This window comes from Eretmochelys imbricata, chromosome 14, assembly GCF_965152235.1.
Source record: "Eretmochelys imbricata isolate rEreImb1 chromosome 14, rEreImb1.hap1, whole genome shotgun sequence".
Classification (NCBI taxonomy): Eukaryota; Metazoa; Chordata; order Testudines; family Cheloniidae; genus Eretmochelys; species Eretmochelys imbricata.
The window spans coordinates 37,422,579-37,445,135 of NC_135585.1; the positions used below are offsets into that span (position 1 = coordinate 37,422,579).

Here is a 22,557-nt window from a genome sequence, read left to right on the forward strand (position 1 = left end):
GCCCCAACAGTAGATTTGCCCACTCCAAATTGATTCCCAACTGACCGGTAGCTGTCTGGCGTTGCAAGCTTCCACCGGGCTATCGCCACTCGCTTCTCAACTGTGAGAGCTGCTCTCATCTTGGTATTCATGCACCTCAGGGCAGGGGAAAGCAAGTCACAAAGTTCCATGAAAGTGCCCTTACGCATGTGAAAGTTTTGCAGCCACTGGGAATCGTCCCAGACCTGCAACACTATGCGGTCCCACCAGTCTGTGCTTGTTTCCCGAGCCCAGAATCGGCGTTCCACAGCATGAACCTGCCCCATTAGCACCATGATGCATGCATTGGCAGGGCCCATGCTTTCAGAGAAATCTGTGTCCATGTCCTGATCACTCACGTGACCGCGCTGACATCGCCTCCTCACCCGGTATCGCTTTGCCAGGTTCTGGTGCTGCATATACTGCTGGATAATGCGTGTGGTGTTTAATGTGCTCCTAATTGCCAAAGTGAGCTGAGCGGCCTCCATGCTTGCCTTGGTATGGCGTCCGCACAGAAAAAAGGCGCGGAACGATTGTCTGCCGTTGCTCTGAAGGAGGGAGGACGACTGACGACACGGCTTACAGGGTTGGCTTCAGGGAGCTAAAATCAACAAAGGGGGTGGCTTTACATCAAGGAGTATTTCAGGCAGGACTTCACGGAGGGTTCCAATAAGAAATGGTGCACCTAAGTTATTGTTCTTGTAACAAGGAGGTTAGCCTAGCCTCTGATTGATACATGGCTAGATTTACCTCGCTGCACCTTCTCTGTGAGTGACTGCAGTGTGACCTAGAGGAATGAGTCCCCTAGACAGAGGAGGGGGGGAAGCAATGAGTACAAAACAAATCTGGTCTATTTCTTGTTTTGATCCACTCCATCTATCTTTTACATCTTTGGCTGGCAGCAGACGGTGCAGAAGGACTGCATGCCAGCCACATCTCATGGCTGCTCAGCAGAAGATGGTGCAGTAGGACTGCTAGCCATCCTCTTCTCTTGCCTGCCTGGCACAAGATGATGCAATAGGACTGCTAGCAATCCATATCGCCTGCCTGCTCACCATAAGACAGTTCAATAGGACTGACTGCAGGACTAAAGAGAATGACCTGGTCAAGTCACTCCAAATTTAGTCCCTGCGCCCATGTCTGCCCAGGCACTCCCAGCCGACGTGGCCAGGAGCACCTCGGACATGATGAGGACGGCTACCAGTCGTACTGTACTGTCTGCTGCCATAAGGCAATGGGTTGCTGCTACTGTGTAGCAATGCCGTACCGCGTCTGCCAGCACCCAGGAGAAATATGGTGACGGTTACCTGAGCGGGCTCCATGCTTGCCGTGGTATGGCGTCTGCACAGGTAACTCAGGAAAAAAGGCGCGAAACGATTGTCTGCCCTTGCTTTCACGGAGAGAGGGAGGGAAGGGGGCCTGACGATATGTACCCAGAACCACCCGCGACAATGTTTTAGCCCCATCAGGCATTGGGATCTCAACCCAGAATTCCAATGGGCAGCAGAGACTGCGGGAACTGTGGGATAGCTACCCACAGTGCAACGCTCCGGAAGTCAACTCTAGCCTCGGTACTGTGGAAGCGCTCCGCCGCATTACTGCACTTAATGCACTTAGAGCATTTTCTGTGGGGACACACACACTCGAATATATAAAACCAATTTCTAAAAAACCGACTTCTGTAAATTCGACCTTATTCCATAGTATAGACATACCCTAAGCAAGTCATTTTTAAGTCAGGAGAAACTTGGGGTACGCAAGACAAATCAGACTCCTGAAAGGGGTGCAGTGGTCTGGAAAGGTTGAGAGCCACTGCCCTAAGTCATCTCACAGCCTGGGACGTCTTCTCGACTGACGCTTCGCAGGGAAGTTAGAGATGAAGGACAACACCAGAGCCCAGCTTCCCATTACGGGGAGGGGGAGGAAAGACTCACCCCTGGGCCTTTCCTTGTTACAGGGACCCACAGTGACACGGACTCTCTCTCACTCTGCAGCTTCTCAGGCTCTGCTGCTGGGAACAGCTGCGGGTGGATAAAAGGCAGCCAGGTTCTGTCTGAGACGTGTGCCGCGGAGCTCAAATGGATCTGCCAGAAAGAAGCGGCCGTGATAGAAACAGTGCAACTGAGGATCCACATTTGTGTATCTGTAATGTGAAGTACCCCCTGTTTAGTCTCCTGGGTACGGCCCTATCAAATTCAGCCATCCAGTTTGGTAAATTTCATGGTCATGAGATTTTTTAAAGTCTTTTAAATTTCACAGTTTTAGCTATTTCAATCTGAAATGTCACCCTGTTGTAACTGTGTGGATCCCATCCCAGAAGAGGGTCATGGGGGGTCTCAAGGCTATTGGGGGAGGGGTGTCACGGTATTGCGACCCTGACTTCGGCACTGCTCCTGGCAGTGGTGCGACCTTCAGAGTTGGGCTCCCGGCCGACAGCCACGGAGCTTTCTGCTGCTGGGGGAGGTTCTGATCTGGCCCTGGGAGCAGCCCATGCAGGGGACGAGGTCCTGTTCCTCCCCAGCCCAGCCCGAACTTGCAGCTAGAGCCTGGCACACGGTAGGAGCCCCTGCCCGGGACACTCCCAGCCCTGCCCCTCCCCCGTTCCAGGGTCCAGCACTCAGAGGTTAAAAGGGCCTGGAGCTGGTGGGTGGCGGGGTTCCCTCCTGACGACCGCTCTCGGGGCAGTTGCCCGCATCACCCACGCATAAGGTTGGCCCTCCCCCCCGCCAATCCACCATGCCACCCTCACTTCTGCACTGTTGCTGGCAGCAGCGCTGCCTTCAGAGCTGGGCACCAGACCAGCAGCTGCTGCTCTCTGGCCGCCCAGCTCTGAAGGCGGGGTAGACGTAAGGGGGGCAGTTCTGGGACATATCCCCTCCTCCCCCGGCCAGATTTCACAGGGGAGACCAGATTTCACAGGCTGTGATGCATTTTTCATGGTCATGAATTTGGTAAAGCCCTACTCACGGGGCGGGACTGTGGCTTTAGGCAGAGCCAACTCTGGGCGGTGCTGGGACTCAGGTGCCCCGCGCAGTCACAGTTCCTCTCTTTGGTCCTTCTCACTGGGCTGGGGCCTTGGGGTGTAATTTTTAACTGCCCGAAACCTGTAGTAAGTTAATACCCTGCAATGCTTCCCAGGATACCCAGGGCTGGGAGGCACCTCGCCACCACCTGCCCTTTGCCTGAGGGAGCCTTGTCTGTGCCTGCCAGGGGTCAGCTCCCCAATTCCACTGGCCACACGCACTTGCTGCTGGGCCTGCAGTCACTGCAGGGTAGGAACAGGCCCACTCTGCCCTCAAGCCCTCTGAGCATCAGTCTGGAGCTTCCAGCCCCTGGTCCCCTGGGCACTGGCAGGATTCACAGATTCACTATTTCCAAAGGAACAGTAACATCCTCTGCCCCAGCTTACCAGGTCCAGCTCAGATCACTGCTCCACTTAACACACAGCGCTGCCATAGGCTCACAGCGAAATCATGCCTCGGTTCAACAAAGCCAAGAGTCAAGTGGAAGTGTTGGAAACAAATGGTTACATATAACAAAGTCATAACATGCATTCTAGAGCCGAGACTGAACTAACAAGATATTCTCCTGTCTAACCAAGTATAGCTCACCCGAAATCCTTGCAGCACTTCAGAGCCAGGCAGGCTCGGACCCTTCTTTCATGAGACATGCATACTGTCAGTTTGTCTCCAAGGGCAAGGATCCAGTATGTCTCTGCACACCGAGAGAGATCAGACCAATCCTTTGTCTTTATGCTTAAACACGACAGATGGACACACACACACAGCCCCCTGCTGTTAGTTTCTTCCTGTAGATTTCCCTTTTTTGTGGATTTTGCAATCTAATTTTGCACCTGGCTCAGCGCGCAAAGAGACATCCAACATCAGGCACACAATACACAGATGGCCAGACAGGGAGGTAACCTCAATTGCCTCCTGTCTGAAAGGAGGATCTGAGGTACATCACCTCCCGTGACCTGCCTTGACTCCAAGACCTTAAGGGCATCATTGTCAGTCTGGAGACACAGCTCCTTACATAGTATCCATACAGAGGTCTTGCTCCGATTATGGCAGCTTCTAGCAGAAGCTTTTTTCTGCTTAAAATATTAAAAATATGTGCAACTCAATAATTATACGCATGCGCAGTAGCACAGAATTCCCCCAGGAGTAATTACAGGGACACAATAACACCATCTCCTTGTATGGTGTTGAGCCATGGGCGACCCGGTTTGGTCGATGCAGTGCGAGTGTAGACACCGTGTTACCCATGTCCATCCTAAGAGTCCTCCATCAGCAATCCCATAATGTCCAACACTGACTTCTCTGGTCACAGTTGTGAACTCCACGGCCCAGGAATCTTGGAGACCAGATGCCAGACATAACCTTTTAAAACCCCACATATTTTTGAAATGCTTTTTTCTAATTGCCCAGATTGATAAACACTCCTAGCAGCTCTCAGTCGTTGTATGCAACTGCTCATGCTAATTACATAAACTAGACATGATCCTGCCTAGAGTAGACAGGAGGTATTGGAAATCGTCATGGCCCCCATTGCTGCAGTTCTTCTTGTGGGTCTGCAAATACTATAGGATTATTCATCCTGTGCTTGCAACATTCATGACAGCAGTGCGGAGCTGTGCAAGCTCCATGCTTCTGTCAAAGATGGTGGATAGTGAAAAGTGCCATGTTGGTGAATATGTGCAGCACTGATGCAGGGAGCCAAGTTTGCATGTGTGCAAGTGATATGCTAACTGGGGCATCTTTCTGTTGATTTAACTTGCACTGATGAAAGTTTTTAATGTAAACATGGCTTTAGTATCAAATGACCAACTATAAATTCAATGTAGTAACTCGATTTAAAACTATAATTTGACTTGGTATTAAAACTTTCAAACAAAAAATGAAATTAGACAAATCTAATAGGTTGGATGGGACAATCAAGTTTAAATCAGTGTCAAATTAACAAAATCTAGCAAAATCTTTAATACTTCTCTTACTTTGTCTTAAGAAAGAATCAATCTTAGGCATAGCATGATTCTTAATTAAATTCAGAGTCATACGATTACTACAGCTTGAAATGCAGCAGCATTTAGACATGTCTCTAGCTGAAAATGGTTAGAATAATACATACAAAAGTTGGGGTACATGAATCACCAATTCTTCCTGGTTCAAAGCAAGAAAGTCACAAATAAACCATTCTCCTACCTCAGTGCCCAGAGACAAGTCAGGACATCATACTGACAATCCAAAGGAGCCCATCTCTTTATCTGTATGTATCCATTGTACTAAGGGTGGGGTGGGGTGGGGTGGGGGATTCACAAAGGTTCTTAGACTCCTTACTAGGCACCCCTGTGGTAACAGCACTCCCACTCAGGTTCCATCTATCCCTGTAGGCTCTTAACCTCACTCAGCACCTACGTTTTTGTGGTAAAAATCCTCTAGATGCCTATGTTCCTGCTTCTAGGCATGCACCCAGCTGCCTCATTCTAGGCACCCAAGCCCTTGTCTCTCCTCTAAGCCCCAGTGCAACTCACAAACCAGGGGAAGGTAGGTGGAGGCCCAATCTGGTAAGCATGATCAGAGGCTGCCTTGCTCCACACAAAACAGGCAGGAGGCTGGGGGAGGGTGAAAGGAGATGGTTTCCCTCATAGCTTTTAGCCCAGTGGTTAGGGTGCTTACCCAGGATGTGGACGTTACATGTGAACGCATGCAGTTTCAATCAGCACTAAGTCAGTTTTAGTTACAATAGTGTCACATTCAAATCCTATAACCCATTCCAGTTTTGTTTTAGAAGAATTTTCCGCAATCTGAAGCAGTTTTAAGGCTTACTTTTTACTATTTCTAGCAGAATTCTTTTCTTTCATACCATTTGAAATTAGGATCTTTTTCAGAATTGGATGGAAGTTGTTGGGTTTATATGAACTGGGTACTTTTCAGTTAGCAGCACCTACCAGCCCAAGAGTCCAGTTTTAGGGAACAGAACTGAACTCCAATGGGAAGCAATAATTAAGCTCTCCAAGGCCAAATTCCAACTTCCCTGAAGAACAGAAATTCCCTATAGAATTTTAGCAACAACAATTGATTTCTTAAACCTTTACAGAAATTCCAGCTGCCATGAAGTTCACAATCTTCTTCGTGGCAGGATTTAGGATTTTGTCTTCAGGCACACTTAAAGAGTAATTGGAGCCAGGGGACTGGACTCAGAGATATCCACCTCACACATGGGTGCCCTAACCACCAGTCTATATGGTCATTTTCACTCTCTGTCTTGACCCAACTCTTGGTTCTAGGATATATTGAGACACCCACCTCAGAATATCTGAGAGCTGAGAGGCTAGGGCACTCCCCTGAGAGGTGGCAGATCCCTGTTCTAAACTCTTGGCTTTATTAGGTGCGGAGGGGACTTGAATTGGTCTCCCACATCCTAGGTGAGTACCCTAATCTCTGACCAAAAGATTATGAGGGAGATTCCCTCACTGCAGAGTTAGGCAGCCTCTGAAAATGTCTATTGGACTGGGCCCTATCATCATAGCATCGTCTCACTTCCATGACTCATGAACTGGAAGCAGAGATATACGCCTATTCCCATAAAAGGAACGGGCTTAGGTCATACACTCTTGTCAGGATGCCACACTAGGTAGCTTACATGGCTCCCCATGTAATGTGTGGGGATTTGGGGATTCCATTCTAAGGCACCCATCTCTCCTCATTCATTTTATAAGGGGCTTGGTCACATAACTCAGTCTTTGTGGATCCCACTGCTGTTCCTCTGATAGTCTATGTACCCAAAAGTTTGGCATTTGGAACACTTTGTCACAACTCTTAAGTCCTTTGATGGATTCTAGCCTAAAAACATTATCAGGGATGAATGAGAAGTCACAGCAGACAAGAAAAAGAGGGGGTTAGGTGTATAACATCACACTTAAATGAAGTGAAGTGGCTGAACACAAAACATTCCCATTTGCCAAGAAGTCATAATCAAGTCCCATCATAATGTGGGAATCTTATCTCAGCCTCTTGTTCTGCATGGCTCTGTTCTAGGGAGGAGATTTCATTCTCTGCTTCAATAAGGTTGTATGTCCTCACTACATGGCCACTGTAGCCATGCTGGACCCGCTAAGATTTGTAGGAATAAGCAAAAATGTTATTCTCTTTGCCCATCCCTAGCCAGCACACTTTTACGGGGCATATCCTGGGTGGATTCTCTTACATCTCATGGAAGATGAGTTGTGCTGAAAGGCATTTCTGCTCTCGGGCACTCTTCCCCATAGCTTCTCTGAGGTTTATTAAGGGCTGAGCTCTCATTGAACATTTCCCAAATTCTGGGCATTTAAAGCGTTCTTCCCTGGGTGGATTCTCTGATGGGCAACAAGGATTGACTTCCAACTGAGGCTTTTCTTGTCCTTGGGAATTTATGGGGTCTCTCTCCCCTTTAGGTTCTCTGATCTGATAGAATGTGTAAGCTCTGATTGAAGCTTTTCCTGCAGTCAGGGCAGTTATAGCGTTTCTGTCCTGTGTGAATTCTCTGATGTGCAATAAGGTATGAGCGATCCCTGAAGCTCTTCTCGCAGTCAGAGCAGTTAGAGTTTCTCTCCTGTGTGGATTCTATGATGATTGTGAAGTTTTGAGTGCCGAGGGAAGCTTTTCCCACAGTCAGAGCAATTATAGGGTCTCTCTCTTGCATGTAGTATCTGATGTTTAATAAGGTATTGTCACGGAGTCCCTGGGTGATGCTCCGGAACTGCTCCCTATGAAGCCAGTCAGGACTCTGGGGCAGTTGCCTTTCTGTGAACAGCCTGTCTTCAGGACACAAAGCTCACACAGCTTCCACCTTCCTTGGTCTGACCTCGGGGCATTCAGCATCCTCTGCCTCTCCGTGCGCTTCCCACAGCAAGTCCACTCAGGCAGGGCTCCTGGGGAAGGCAGAGGGTCCTGCACCCCAACTTCGCAGTCAGACGTGACTCTCAGCCAGCCAGTAAAACAGAAGGTTTATTAGACAACAGGAACATGGTCTAACACAGAGCTTGTAGGTGCAGAGAACCGGACCCCTCAGCTGGGTCCATTTTGGGGGGCTGTGAGCCAGACAACCACGTCTGCCCTTCACTCCATGTCTCCAGCCAGCCCCAAAACTGAAACTCCCTCCAGCCCCTCCTCCCCTGGGCTTTGTCCCTTTCCCGGGCCACGAGGTCACCTGATTCCTTTGTTCTCCAACCCTTTAGCTCTCACCTTGCAGGGGGGAAAGGGCCCAGGCCATCAGTTGCCAGGAAACAGGGTGTTGGCCATTCTCTGTGTTCAAACCCCTGCACACACGTGCTCTCCAGGGCTCTGCAATGATCATACACCCTTATCCCACCACCTAGATACTTAAGAGCTGCCTAGGGGAAACTGAGGCACCCCCACACTATTCAGAGGAAACATTAAGAACAGTCCCACTTCGTCACAGGTATGAACTCTGACCGAACTTTTCCCGCAGTCAGAGCAGTTATAGGGTTTCTCTCCTGTGTGAATTCTCTGATGTGCATTAAGGTTTGAGCATTCCCTGAAGCTTTTCCTGCAATCAGAGCAGTTGAAGGGTTTCTCTCCTGTGTGGATTCTCCTATGTCTAACAAGGTCTGAGCTCTGACAGAAGCTTTTCCTGCATTCAGGGCAGTTATAGGGTGTCTCTCGTTTGTAGTATCTGATGTTTAATAAGGTATGAACTCTGACTGAATCTTTTCCTGCAGTCAGAGCAGTTGAAGGGCTTCTCTCCTGTGTGGATTCTCTGATGATCAATAAGCCTTGAGCGCCGATGGAAGCTTTTTCCGCAATCAGAGCAGTTATAGGGTCTCTTTCTTGTATGTTTAATAAGGTCTGAGCTCTGACTGAAGCTGTTCCCGCAGTTAGAGCACTTACAGGGTTTCTTTCCTGTATGAATTCTCTGATGTGTGATAAGGTGTGAGCTTTCCCTGAAGCATTTCCTGCAGTCAGAGTAGTTAAAGAGTTTTTCTCCTGTGTGGATTCCATGATGAATGTTAAGATTTGAGCACCGATTGAAGCTTTTCCCACAGTCACAGCAGTTGAAGGGCTTCTCTCCTGTGTGGATTCTCTGATGTTCAATAAGACTTAAGCACGAAGGGAAGCTTTTCCCGCAGTCAGGGCAGTTACAGATTCTCAGTTGTATGTATTCCCTGATGGATAATAAGATTTGAGTTCTCATTGAAGTTCTTCCTACAATCACAGCAGTTGAAGGGTTTCTTGCCTGTGTTGATTCTATGGTGTAAGATAAGGACTGGTCTGCATTGGAAGCTTTTCCCACAGTCACTGCAAGTGTAGGCTCCCTCTTGATCGTGTATTCTCTGTTGATCAGTTTCTTTGTTTCTTTTGACCACTCTGCTCCTGTGGGTGGATTTACCATGTCCCTCTCCTGGATGGTTTCCCTGCTGCCTATCTGGCCTGTGCTGACTCTCACAAGTTTCTCTCTGCTCAGGATTCTGGGAAACATTCCCTTCAGATCTTCCCCATAACATCCCATGTGGTGCCATTTGCTCAGGACCTTCCTGCTGAAGACTCTTCTCGCTGTTCTCACTCACCGTCCCATCCCCTGTGGGATAGAGAGATAATCCAGACAGGAGTCATTCTCTGTGCTGGGGGGAAAGGAAAACTCTGAAAGGGGAACAGGAAAAGGGGAAAACACACCCATATAATAGCTGGGGAAGTTGAAATATCATGAGCTGAGTTCATCCTCCTTCCTCACAACCCCTCCCCAGAAGAGAGAATCCATCCTTCCTCCACATCCTCTCACTGGAGATGAAGACAGGCTGAAGGGTCAGATGGGCATTTTCATCAAGTCTAAGTGACATCTGCTATGAGGATACAGTAATTGGTTTCTGAGTCAGTTTAGCTGATTCCTCACCTGTGTGGGTGTCGCTGATGATCGCCTCTTCCTCATAGCCTTGGAGATTCGGGATGTGCAGCTCCTCCCCTCGCTTCATCCAGGAGTTCACATTAGGTTTGGAAATTGGAAATCCTGCTTGGGAAACAATTTATCATGTGTTGATCTTGTTTATTAAGGTCAGCCCTATTACTACTTCAGGACCCAGGATCTGAGTCACCCACTCTCATAACAATACAGCTAAGGGTAGCCTAGAATTCCTCCTTACCTGTAAGGGATTAAGAAGCTCAAATAACCTGGCTGACACCTGACCAAAAGGACCAATGGGGAAAGAAGATACTTTCAAATCTTGGTGGGGGAAGGCTTTGTGGTGCGTGTTCTCTTGGGAAGCAGAGAAGCATCAGGTCAGAAAACTCCTTCTCCTATAAACCATCCTAAAAGGCTCTCATATGACAAAAATTGTAAGTAAAAGCAAGGCAAGGCATCTTAGATTATCTTTTGTTTTGCTTGTGAATTTTTCCTTTGCTAGAGGGAGGTATATTCCTGTTTTTTGTAACTTTGAAACTAAGCCTAGAGGAAGTTCTGCTGTGTTTTTGAATCTTTTGTTACCCTGTAAAGTTATTTTCCATCCTGATTTTACAGAGGGGATTTTTACCTTTTAAAGAAAATAAAATAAAATCCTTCTTTTAAGAACCTGACTGATTTCTCTATTGTCCTAAGACCCAGGGGTTTGGGTCTGTGATCAGTTTGTAACCAATTGGTTAGGATATTATTCTCAAGCCTCCCCAGGAAAGGGGGTTGTAAGGGCTTAGGGAGATATTTTGTGGGAATAGGAACTCCAAGTGGTCCTTTCCCTGATTCTTTGTTAAATCACTTGGTGGTGGCGGCAGTACCTGTCCAAGGAAGGATTTGTGCCTTGAGGAAGTTTTTAACCTAAGCTGGTAGAAATAATCTTAGGGGGTCTTTCATGCAGGTCCCCACATCTGTACCCTAGAGTTCAGAATGGAGAGGGAACCCTGACACCCACCCAGAGAGGCTTCTTCCCAATCTTACAGAGACTGGGCTATAGACCATACAAGATCCCATGACACTCATCTGGAGTAAAGGTGCATTACCTCTGCCTCGGGAATGGCCCAGCTTATTGCCCAGGGGAGTTGAGCATTCTGCTTCACTCTCCAGGGTACAACTAAATCTCCATCATGGCCAGTCCCATTCCCCGCATCCCACGCCAGAACAGGAACACATTACTTAAAACGTGAGCTCTTGTGAGGGCTTGCAGGTCTGAAACCGAGGCCCAGAGGCAGTGCTCAGATTGCAGCTGCTGCCTGGCAGGTCACTTAGAGCTTGTAGAGAAAGGATCTAGCAGAGTTGTAGCTCCCCAAGGGCTCTGTTCACAAAGCTCCTGAGTGGGGGCGACGGCTAACCTTACTATTTGGCTTGGATGCACTACTTAATCCAGAAGGAGACAGAGAAAGTTCTCTGAGCAACTAGGTGAATCCTTGGTTGGCTGCTTCAGGCCCTTCCGACGCTCCTGATACCTTACTGCCTATGCGGGCCTTCAGGCTGCCCAAATTAGCTTCTGCTCCTGCAGCTGGCCATGGTGGCATTTGGCTGTGCTGATCCTCCGGGGGCGTGTGTGGCTATGGCTACAGCTGAGCTCTCCTTCTGCTGCCTTGGTTCTACTCTGCCAGCAGCAGCCTCTTTATGTTGTTTCCCAACCTTCCTCGGGTGCCCAGTCCTCCACCTCCTTCACCTTTTTCTGGGTGCAGGTGGCTCAGTCACACCCCTCGGTTGGAAAGAATCTACCTTTCACATTTTTATATCTTGTGGGCCCATTCCTCACACATTCAGCCAGACCCCTTCTTGGACCATCATTTAGTCCTTGGGAAGGTCCCCCTGTGACATTACATGATTAAAATAGGACCATGTACATCATTGTTGCTACCAAATCTTGTGCAAAATGTCATGTGAGGTATCAAGGGAAAAGTTATGATTTGCTGACTATGTTTATCCTGTTTGTATGTGTATATCATTTTTTGTATTTCTAGTTATTAATATTGACTATGTACCTGTATTTCAAATATGTTTGCTCCTGTGGTAACACCCTCAAGGTAGTTTACATCTAATCTAGCCTGCACATTGTGAATGGAGTATTCAATTGATGGCCCATCAACAAACACAATGGAAACATCTCCATTTTGCGTCTTCCCTGCTCTGATCTCTGGACTATAGACTTATACTAATGGGAGCATTCTGACCTTCCAATCTTTTGGAAGGAAGCAGAGACTTAACAAGCCAGTAGTTTATGTCATTACTGCCTCAAACCTGATACAAAAACTTTGCAATGTGCATATGTATTTGATTCCTTTAACCGATTTTAATTCTCCCCTCTTTCTCTTCTCTGATAAATAAACCTTTAGATATTAGATACTAAAGGATTGGCAACAGCATGATTATTGGGTAAGATCTGAGTTATATATTGACCTGGGTACATGGCTTGTCCTTGGGAATCAGAAGAACCCTCTGGTTGATTAAATTGGTTTTAAATAAGCACTCATCAATAAGTCTAGAGTCTGCGTGTTGAAAAAAGGACTGGAATATCAAAGGAGGCTGCATTTCTGACTTCTTGTTAGCCAGCATGGTGAGACAGAAGTTTACTTTCGTTGCTGGTTTGGTATATCTTATGGAAGAATAATCACCAGTTTTGGGGTGTGTCTGCCCTATTGCTTAGCCGTTTGTCCTGAATTTGGTATTCTCAGTTGTGACCCCCTGAGGCACGGTGACACCCCCTCGTAGCTGAGCAGCTCAGGCCGGCTTGCTGGCATTGTAATAATACCATGTAAGAGGATGCTGGCTTTGTGGAGTCCTTCCGGGAGGTTTGGCTGGACTGGTGACTGTAGAGGCACGGAGATGTTGGGAAGTGGTCAAGGTGAGTGTCAAGCTGTTTTGCTGAGACTACCCCACCAGACCAGTGTCAGGAGTAGGGCCCTGCAGCTGCACTTGCTCTGTGCTCCTGACACCCTAACGAGTTGGCTAGGCTGCCTGATGACCTGCCCTGCCTGACTGGCTGAGGAAGCTAGAAAGCCGGTTCTGAAGCACAGCAGCAGTAGTATCTCACTCGCTGCTCAAGGCACATGGCCATGGACTGTCTGCCTCCTTGTGCTCATCTCTCCAAGCCCTACTCCTGCTTCACTCCTCCACAGCTCCAGTCCAGCTTTTACCCTGCACCCAGTCTTGTTCCTCTCCTGATCAGAACCAGCCCTAGTCCTGCCTTCCCTGACTCCTGGTAATCCAGTTCCAACCCTCAGCTCTGATTCCTCACTCCAACCGTCTCGACCTTTGGCTCTGGCATTTGGATTCCAATGACTAGGCCTGACTCCCATTCCGACCACAAGGTCTGACCTTCTATGAACTGGTCCACTGACAAGCAGCTGAAAGAGGGATGGAGCAGTGATGGAAGCCGTGATTGATAAGTTGGAATGGAAGGTCATGGAGGTGGAGAGATGCATGGCTACCAACCCTGAAAATCTGTCCCTGCACAGTGTGTGTTGGGAGAAACACTAGGTCCAAGTTGCTTTTGTCTGGTCATGTATCGGACCCCTTTAGGAGATGTATTGTGGCTCCTGCTTCTTCTGTGCTCTTTAAAAGAGCAGAAGAGCAAAAAAACCACATCACCTATCTCCTAGCAGAAGATGGCACCCCTCTTGTGGATCTGGAGCACATGTGATAAAGGGTGAGAGCTTTCTACACCAACATTTTCTCTCTGGATCAACCAATACTGACATTGGAGTGGCCCTGTGGGATGAGCTCCCGAAGGTCAGCCTGGGTGACCGAGACTGACTACAGCTTCCTCTCACTCTGGCCAAGCTCTCAGAAGCCCTCTGTTTGATGCCCACTAACAAATCTGCAGGCATCAATGGCTGACCATGCAGTTTTACTGCACATTCTGGGATGTCCTTGCTGCAGACCTTGCCATCATCTGGGCAGAGCCCCTGGGCAGCATGGTGCTCCTCCTGTCATGCAGGTGGGCTGTGCTCTCCCTGCTGCTGGAGAAGAGGGACCTCCAAGCCCTGAGGAGTTGGCACTCACTATTGCTGCTCAGATACAAGGTTATGGTGTGAACACACTCCCTGAAGATGATACAGGGACACACTGACCCCTCCTAAGAATAAGGTCAGCATGACAAGGTGATGGATAGGGATGTTTTGATTGAGCCTACAGATGCCAGGTAAAGGGTGGTAACTAACCATGTCAGAGGGGCAATACATAGCTTGTTCGTCTCAGTGTATAAAAGAGAGGTCACAGAAGGGGTGTTTTTGGCCAAGGGGAAAGCAGAAAGTCCCAACACTCACTGAGCTGGTCCATTGTCACGGGCATTCATGTATTAGTGTACATGTAACCAGGGCAATACTACAGTGCTTTGTTGGCAATAAACCTGGCTGAGCACCTTCCCATGACCTGAGTCTGTGATGTTTTTGGGCAGTTTCAGCGAGGTCTCCTGCGTCAGATATCTGCACAGAGCTGGTGCAGCACACAGAGAGAACATACACGTAGCCAACAACTGACGACAAGGCGTGCCTTGTGAGGTATCATTGAAAAACTCATCATTTGCTGACCAATATCATCATGGCAAAATGCAAGTAGCTGCATTGTATGTGAAGTTATAAACATAAGCTGCAATCATAACTAAAAATATGCTTTACAAGTAAGTCTGAAATGGCCAAACCAGTTCCTCAGAGGCAAAGAGCAAACTGATGCCTCCGCCAGGTGAAAACAAGGCTGATGGATCATTACCTGCTACATGGCCATTCTTTGGCAAGAAACAGGGCGGGACAAAAATCTACATCCTGGCAAAGAAAAAGCCTGTAGTTTCCATCTGCACAGACTGTCTGTTGGCTTGCCCCCAGCTGGAAATGCTTCTCAAATGGAGGCCTGGGAGGCAGTGACCATGAGATGGTCGAGTTCAGGATCCTGACACAAGGGAGAAAGGAGAGCAGCAGAATACGGACCCTGGACTTCAGAAAAGCAGACTTTGACTCCCTCAGGGAACTGATGGGCAGGATCCCCTGGGAGACTAGCATGAGAGGGAAAGGAGTCCAGGAGAGCCGGCTGTATTTTAAAGAATCCTCATTGAGGTTACAGGGACAAACCATCCCAATGTGTAGATGGAATAGTAAATATGGCAGGCGACCAGCTTGGCTTAACAGTGAAATCCTTGCTGATCTTAAACACAAAAAAGAAGTTTATATGAAGTGGAAGCTTAGACAAATGACCAGGGAGGAGTATAAAAATATTGCTCGGACATGCAGGAGTGAAATCAGGAAGGCCAAATCACACCTGGAGTTGCAGCTAGTAAGAGATGTTAAGAGTAACAAGAAGGGTTTCTTCAGGTATATTAGCAACAAGAAGAAAGTCAAGGAAAGTGTGGGCCCCTTACTGAATGAGGAAGGCGACCTAGTGACAGAGGATGTGGAAAAAGCTAATGTACTCTATGCTTTTTTTGCCTCTGTCTTCACGAACAAGGTCAGCTCCCAGACTGCTGTGCTGGGCAGCACAGCATGGGGAGGAGGTGACCAGCCCTCTGTGGAGAAAGAAGTGGTTCAGGACTATTTAGAAAAGCTGAATGAGCACAAGTCCATGGCGCTGGATGCGCTGCATCTGAGAGTGCTAAAGGAGTTGGCGGCTGTGATTGCAGAGCCATTGGCCATTATCTTTGAAAACTCATGGTGATTGGGGGAAGTCCCGGATGACTGGAAAAAGGCTAATGTAGTGCCCATCTTTAAAAAAGGGAAGAAGGAGGATCCTGGGAACTACAGGCCAGTCAGCCTCACCTCAGTCCCTGGAAAAATCATGGAGCAGGTCCTCAAGGAATCAATTCTGAAGCACTTAGAGGAGAGGAAAGTGATCAGGAACAGTCAGCATGGATTCACCAAGGGCAAGTCACGCCTGACTAATCTAATTGCCTTGTATGACAAGATAACTGGCTCTGTGGATGAGGGGAAAGCGGTGGACGTATTGTTCCTTGACTTTAGCAAAGCTTTTGACATGGTCTCCACAGTATTCTTGTCAGCAAGTTAAAGAAAGGCTGGATGAATGGACTATAAGGTGGATAGAAAGCTGGCTAGATTGTCGGGCTCAACGGGTAGTGATCAATGGCTCCATGTCTAGTTGGCAGCCAGTATCAAATGGAGTGCCCCAAGGGTCAGTCCTCGGGCTGGTTTTGTTCAATATCTTCATTAATGATCTGGAGGATGGTGTGGATTGCACTCTCAGCAAGTTTGTAGATGACACTAAACTGGGAGGAGAGGTAGATACGCTGGAGGGTAGAGATAGGATACAGAGGGCCCTAGACAAATTAGAGGATTGGGCCAAAAGAAATCTGATGAGGTTCAACAAGGACAAGTGCAGAGTCCTGCACTTAGGATGGAAGAATCCAGTGCACCGCTACAGACTAGGGACCGAATGGCTCGGCAGCAGTTCTGCAGAAAAGGACCTAGGGGTTACAGTGGACGAGAAGCTGGATATGAGTCAGTGTGCCCTTGTTGCCAAGAAGACCAATGGCATTTTGGGATGTATGAGTAGGGGCACTGCCAGCAGATCGAGGGACATGATCGTTCCCCTCTATTTGACATTGGTGGGGCCTCCTCTGGAGTACTGTGTCCAGTTTTGGGCCCCACACTAAAAGAAGGACGTGGAAAAATTGGAAAGAGTCCAGCGGAGGGTAACAAAAATGATTAGGGGACTGGAACACATGACTTATGAGGAGAGGCTGAGCGAACTGGGATTGTTTAGTCTGCGGAAGAGAAGAATGAGGGGGGGATTTGATAGCTGCTTTCAACTATCTGAAAGGGGGTTCCAAAGAGGATGGGTCTAGACTGTTCTCAGTGGTAGCAGATGACAGAACGAGGAGTAATGGTCTCAAGTTGCAGTGGGGACGGTTTAGGTTGGATATTAGGAAAAACTTTTCCCACACTAGAAGGGTGGTGAAACACTGGAATGCGTTACCTAGGGAGGTGGTGGAATCTCCTTCCTTAGAGGTTTTTAAGGTCAGGCTTAACAAAGCCCTAGCTGAAATGATTTAGTTGGGGATTGGTCCTGCTTTGAGCAGGGGGTTGGACTAGATGACCTCCTGAGGTCCCTTCCAACCCTGATAGTCTATGATTCACACACAGAGAACATGAAAAAATGGGTGTTGCCATACCCACTATAAAGAGAGTGATCAGTGAGCTAAGGTGAGCTATTATCAGCGGAGGGGGGGAGGGGAAGTGTTCTGACACTAACCCAAGAAATCTGTCAGCCTTGATATCACGTGGTCCCAAAGAATAAACTTGTGTAGGTAAAAGAAGAACAAAAAATTATAATGAAAAACTACAATTGCAGTACCAACAGGAAGTGCTACACTAGAAACAGTGTGTGATGGGATTGCTGTAACGACCAGCACCAGAATATTTTCAGTGATCTCTTGCTATTAAAAATACACAGAATGATGCATAAGAACAGCCCTCTGCACAATGTTAATGAAGGGAAAGGATGAAGGTCTCAGAGCAATAAAAACAGTTTGAAAAGTAAATGACTTAAGGAGCGAAACGACTTTACAGGGCTCAGGACAAGAAGGCAGCGCAAGCCAGGCCATGAGAACAGCAGCTCGGGCACATCTGAGGCCGCTTTGTGCGGACACACAAGCTGATCGGGGATTCTGTGCTTCTGTAACATCCCACCCGCCCTGCACCCGCCCTGCACCCGCCCCTGCAGGCTCCGGCTCAGGGGCTGGTGTCGGCAGAGCCCGGGGCTGCCCAGGGGCTGCTTCCAGCCCCCGGAGAAAGTCCCCCCGGCTGGGCCCCGAGGGGCGCTGGGGAAGGGCTCTCCCCGCACACACCCCGCTGGGAGCAGCAGCGGCTCAGCCCGGGCTCCGGCTCACGATGGAGGCGGCGGAGGCGTCTGACCGGGGAAGCTCAGCCCCGGAGCAGCGGAGCAGCAAGAGCCAGAGCAACTTCCCCGCCCTCAGCAGCGAGCCACAGGGTTAACCCCTCCGCTGCCAGAGACCAGCCACAAGCCTCGCCCTGCTCCCCGTCCGGAGCCCAGTGACACCCCCGGCGTGACCGAAGCCGAGAGAGTCCCCGAGAAACGCGCCCCTGGCGCTGCTGGGGCGGCTTGTGGGGGGAGCATCGGGAAAGAGGCGGGGGGTTGTAGACATGTAGATATGAACAAAACAATAAGAAGGGAACATTTTCAATTCCCTAAAGTCGAAGAAATTGCCAGCAAGCTAGTAAAAGCTACCGTTTTCACTATTTTAGATGCCGTAGTAGATTTCGACAAGTACAGCTGGATGAAAAAATGTTCTAGACTTTGTATATTTGACATACCATTTGACAGGTACAGATTTACCAAAATTCCTTTCTGGCATCTGTTCTGCTCCTGAAGAATACCCAACAGTGACCCAACAGACCTGTGAAGATCTGGAGGGTGTTGAATGTTATAATACAGATGCCATTCTGGTGTGGGGGAACACCATATGAGAACGTGGTGAAAGACTCAAGAGACTACTTGACAAGCGTTGTGAAAGGAACCTGAAACTGAACAAAAGGAAATGCAAATTGGCTCTAACAGAGATAAAATATGTGGTGCATCACTTGACAGAAGAAGGTCTAAAACCTGAAAAGACAATACAAACAGCAAGAGTGTCAACATCCAACCCAGAGACGCTAACAATACCAGACGCCACAACTGAATCTCAAGTGGTCAGTCGGAAAACAACAATAGCATGGGGCCAGGGACTGCCTCTGAAGATGGAGTAATAAGACCACCGGCCAGATACACAAATGAATTGCTCTAGATTAGATTGAGTGATGCTTAATTAAACTGATGCAGTTAAATAAAAAAGTTGAAATGCAGCTAAATTGTAACCCGTGTGTAGTTGATTTTGAAGGCAATATAGCGCTAGTAGGAACTCAGGAACCAAAGTTTCCCCATAGTGCTGGTTGCGGTGCAGGATCAGGTAGTGAGAGAAGTACATCCAAGCTGTTGCTCCAGGCGCTGGGCCGGGGCAGACAAGGGGACAAGCCTGCTCCCCCTCCTCTCTCTCCCTGCAGCCCCTGCTGCTTTCTGTTATTCCGTCTCACCTTTTCTCCTACCTGCCTGTTATGTCTCTTGTGCCGTCCTTCCCCCAGCACAGCACTCCACCATCTCTGTGCATCTAGAGCAGAGAGAATACAGATGCACCAGCAGCAGACAATTTTCTACACTCTGGGTCCTTGTGGCGCTCCCCCCCTCCCCCCACAGTCTGGCACCTGAGGTGGCCACCTCAGTTCACCTCATGGTAAGGCCAGCCCTGCCTGAGATAGAATTTTGCATCTTGTTTGCCCATTTGATTTTAGATACTCTTATCTAGATATTCTTATATTATACTAATATGTTTGACCAAAGGACAAGACACTTGTGTGTGTTGCTTCTGCCTGGCCAGATGGGTTTGTTAGTATAATGGAAAGAGGTAAGAGATAAAACTAAAGTTTTACAGGGTATGGTGGGAGTGTAATATATGAGCATACACTGGCAGGCTGCCTACCTCCTCTCTCAAGCTTCTCGGCTCCTTGGAGCTCAGATCGAGTGTAGTACCTGCTCTTATCAGTTTAATTTTTTATTTGATGGAGTCTACAACACCTGCTCTGAAGATGGATTCTGCTGCTGCCATTTTTGAAAAGACTGATGTTGCTGTGAAGATGTATTCCACTGCTGCTACTCTGGAGCTACTGCTACTTTGAGCACCCCATCTACCTGTTGTACCCCCTTGCTGCGGACATGCTCATCTGCCCCATCTGCTCTCTGCCCTGAAGCTTCCACCTCCTTGGTGGCGTCACCAGGTACCTGAAGAGATGCCACAGCAAGCGGGTCGCCTTCAGCTGTACCCTCTGCAGCCTGCCCTTTGAGACGCAGAAGCAATGCAAGATGCACCAAGTCACCTGCAGGAAACACCTCAAGGGAACACAGTCTCCTGCCCCAGCTCCCAGCCCTCCTGTTGCCTGCTGACCCGCTTCTCCTGAGCCTCAACAAAGAAAGCCAACCTCATAAGCTGCCACCAAGAAACCCCATCGCCAGGCCCACAGAACGGGATGCTGTGATTGAGAAAGTACCTGCTGCCTTGGGGAACATCACCCAGGTCCTTGCCAGCAGGAGGCCTGTCTCACCCTTGCATATCGCCAAGCAGATCTCCATGCTAAGACGACTCAGTGCTGCCTCGCCACCTGTCCAGTATGTCTCCGTCCCCAGAAGGATCAGCGCCCCACCACGCATAGCTGCTCGAGATCTTGTCGCTGGAAGAGCCAGCGCCGCCCCTCGGACCACGCTGTGAATTCCAACCACCGGAGCAGCCAGAGCCACGCCTCAGACTGCCCTGAGCTCCAGCAGGCAGAGGAGCCAGCACCCCCCCAGACCGCCCTGCCAACTCTAGCCATCAGAGAGAGGAGCCAGCGCCACGCCTAAGACCACCCTTTGAACTCCAGCCACTGGAGGAGCCAGCGCCATGCCCCAGATTGCCCTACAAACTCCAGGCATCACTGGAGGAACCAGCCCCATCGCCACACCAAAGCACCAGGTCTTCATTGCAGACGGACCAGCACGGCCCCAAGTCTATTCTGCGGGACACGGCCTACAGGAGATCTCACGCTCCAGCAGCAACCACCCAGGCAGCAGCCACTCATAGAAGGACCGGCGGTGTCCCAGCAACCCCCGAGTCGGACCGCATCTCTCTGATCACTACCAACACCAGTATCCCGCCAGAGATCCTGCCCCAGCACCCAACCGATGGGAATCCTGACCCACAAGAGAGACCGCAGGCCAACCATGCAGCAGGCTCAAAGCCTGCACCGGAAGAGGTCGAGGACCCTGAGGACCAGCGGTCAATGGTGAGGGCTGCCACGCTATGGGAGACTGCCTGGACCGAGGAGCTACAAGCAACGGCTTCCTTTGACGGCTTTGACCTCCTTGTAGACAGGCTCACCTGAGAACTGTCCTTGGAAATTGATCCCAGGGAGGAGTATGAACCAGGAGAACGCCTCGCCTGCCCACAGAATGCCAGCTGTGAACCACAACACCACCACCACCAGGGGAGCCAGAAGTAGAGACACCAGCCGCCGCTACGATCCAGAAGCGGCTTCCAGGATCCGAAAGCTGTACCGGGCGAACCACTCCAAGGCCATGAGGGAGATCTTAGATGGGCCCTCGCCCTACTGCACGATCCCATCTGAGCGTCTCTACAGCTACTTCAATGATGTGTTTGACCGCACAGCCCGGAGTGACACGCAGCACCCAGAGTGCCTCTGCCCCCTGCCCCGTGTCGACGAAGCAGGCGTCCTGCAGACTGACCGTACGCCCAAGGAAGTGATGGCCAGACTCTCAAAAACAAAAAACACGACTCCTGGGAAAGACGGCGTCCCCTACAGCCTCCTGAAAAAGCAAGATTCTGGCTGCCTGGTCCTCGCCACGCTCTTCAACCAGTGCAAGCGATTCTGCTGGACTCCCAGCACCTGGAAGAAGGCCATGATGGTGCTGGTGTACAAGAAGGGCGAGCCGGATGACCCCAGCAACTGGAGGCCCATCTCCCTCTGCTCCACAATGTACAAGCTGTATGCCAGTTGCCTGGCATCGAGGATCATGGAGTGGTCGGTGGGCAGGGGACCCATCAGCTCCATCCAGAAAGCCTTCATGTCCTGCGAGGGCTGCTATGAACACAACTTCATCCTCCAAACTGCCATCCAAACGGCCAGAAGGGAGTGGAGGCAGTGCGCAGTAGAGTGGCTTGACCTGGCTAACACCTTTGGGTCCATGCCCCACCATCACAACTTTGCCACGCTCCAGGAATTTGGGATGCCAGAGAACTTCCTTCATGTGATCCGAGAGCTGTACGAGGGATGCAGCACCACCATTTGCTCAGTCGAAGGGGAGACCACCGAGATCCTGATCTGGAGTGGAGTTAAGCACGGCTGTCCCCTCAGCCCCATCATCTTTAACCTCACATGGAGCCGTTGCTGTGAGCGATCTCCAATGGTACAGATGGCTTCAACCTCCACCGTGAGAGGGTGAGCATCCTGGCTTACACGGATGACCCGGTCCTGACCACAGACAATCCAGAGAGCCTCCACGGTATGCTAGATGCCAGCAGTCGAGCTGCTGACTGGATGGGGCTCCACTTCAATGCAAAGAAGTGCACAACTCTCCACATCGATGACAGCAAAAGGGAGATGGGTTTCCAGATCCAGGGTGAGGCTGTCATCCCCCTGGTAGATGGGCAGCCATACCAGCACCTCGGCTTGCCGACGGGTTTCCCTATCCGGCAGACACCCGAGGACGCCATCCAGGAGATCTTGCAGAATGCCGCCAAGATAGACACCTCCCTGCTGGCACTGTGGCAGAAGATAAACACGCTGAACACCTTTCTGATCCCCTGCATCTCGTTTGTCCTAAGTGAATCTGCCGTGGCGAAGGTACCCCTCAACAAGGCAGACAAGATCATCTGGCAGCTGGTGAAGAAGTGGCTTTTCCGTCCCCAGAGAGCCAGCAACGAGCTAGTCTACATAGCCCACAGGCATGGAGGTGCCAACGTCCCCCTTAAGGGTGACCTGTGCGACGTTCCGATGATCACCCACACCTTCCACCTGCTGACGTGTCCCGACTCCA

General features: G+C 49.6%; 1 pseudogene across 1 annotated transcript in view; it reads right to left on the reverse strand.

Moving 5' to 3' along the window:
- Positions 1-6,435: 6,435 nt before the first annotated feature.
- LOC144274475 (uncharacterized) overlaps positions 6,436-22,557 on the reverse strand; it is a 28,198-nt pseudogene continuing 12,076 nt past the window's right edge. The window contains exons 2-3 of the transcript XR_013347883.1: positions 9,910-10,023; positions 6,436-9,597 (exon numbers count right to left, since the gene is read on the reverse strand). The product of XR_013347883.1 is annotated as an uncharacterized LOC144274475 (transcript). The remainder of the gene's footprint in view (positions 9,598-9,909; positions 10,024-22,557) is intronic.